At 40.1% G+C, this 1304-nt stretch overlaps 1 pseudogene; it reads left to right on the top strand.

Moving 5' to 3' along the window:
• The first annotated feature begins 247 nt into the window (after window positions 1-247).
• LOC102817583 lies at window positions 248-879 on the top strand (annotated as a pseudogene).
• Window positions 880-1304: the final 425 nt, after the last annotated feature.

Raw genomic sequence — 1304 nt, 5'->3', positions numbered from 1 at the left:
TCGCTATGAGTCGCAATCTACTCAACAGAATTTATTGACAACAACAACAATTTCTTCAGTTTAAAATTGATCAAACATGCCATCAGGATGCATTCACATACTGTGTGCAGAAAGTGAGGAGGCTGTGTCCGACTCCCACTCTCAAAGTCATGGCAGTGCATTGAGCTCCATAGAGACAGCGTTGGGTCAGGGAGAGCCGGACGGCACCGGGCAGTCTCTGTACCTAGAGGATGGGAAAAAAATAAACATGGGCAAAGGACATCCTAAGAAACCGAGAGGCAAAATGTCATTCTATGCATTTTTTGTGCAAACCTGCCGGAAAGAGCACAAAAAGAAGCATCCGATGTTTCAGTCAACTTCTCAGAATTTTCCAAAAAGTGCTCAAAGCAGTGGAAGACTATGTCTGCTAAAGAGAAAGGAAAATTGAAAGACATGGCAAAGGCGGACAAGGACCATTACGAAAGAGAAATGGAAACCTTTATCCCGCCTAAGGGGAGAGAAAAAAGAAGTTCAAGAATCCTAATGCACCCAGGAGACCTCCTTCAGCCTTCTTGTTTTAGTAGAATAATGCCCCAAAATCAAAGGCGAGCATCCTGACCTACCCATTGGTGATGCTTAAAAAAAAAACAAAAAAAAAAAACTGGAGGAGATGTGGAGTAATACAGCTGCCGATGACAAGCAGCCTTATGGGAAGAAGGCCGCTAAGCTGAAGGAGAAATACGAAAAGGATATCGCTGCCTACCCGGAGAAAGGAAAGCCAAATGCAGTCAAAAAGGGTTTCTCGTGGCTGAGAAAAGCAAGAAAAAGAAGGAAGACGAGGAAGACGAAGAAAACGAAGAAGATGAAGAAGAGGATGAAGATCATTATGATGATGAATAAGTTGGTTCCAGCACAGTTGGTTGGTTTTTTTTACGAGCTATAAAGCATTTAACCCCCCTGTACACAACTCATTTCTTTTAAAGAAAATAAAATACTGAAATGTAAGACTGTGTAAGATTTGTTTTTAAATTGTACAGTGTCTTTTGTATCATTAACACACTACAGAATGTATCTTTAGCTAGCCCTGTCCTGGTGGTATTTTCAATTGCCTCTAACCTTGCCTGGTACCTTTGAACGTTGTAAACTGGCATGGAAATTTAAAGCAGGTTCTTGTTGGTGCACAGCACAAATTAGTTATATATGGGGATGGAAGTTTTATTTTTTTTTTCATCTTTAATTGTCTAATGCAGCTTATACAAAATAATTGTTCTGTTAACTGAATGCCACTCTGTAATTGCAAACAAAAATGCCTGTTTTCAACAACA

The sequence above is a fragment of the Chrysochloris asiatica genome, unplaced genomic scaffold, assembly GCF_000296735.1.
Source record: "Chrysochloris asiatica unplaced genomic scaffold, ChrAsi1.0 scaffold00213, whole genome shotgun sequence".
NCBI lineage: Eukaryota > Metazoa > Chordata > Mammalia > Afrosoricida > Chrysochloridae > Chrysochloris > Chrysochloris asiatica.
Note: the sequence above shows the minus strand (reverse complement) of the source record. Positions and strands in the feature narration are given on the sequence as shown.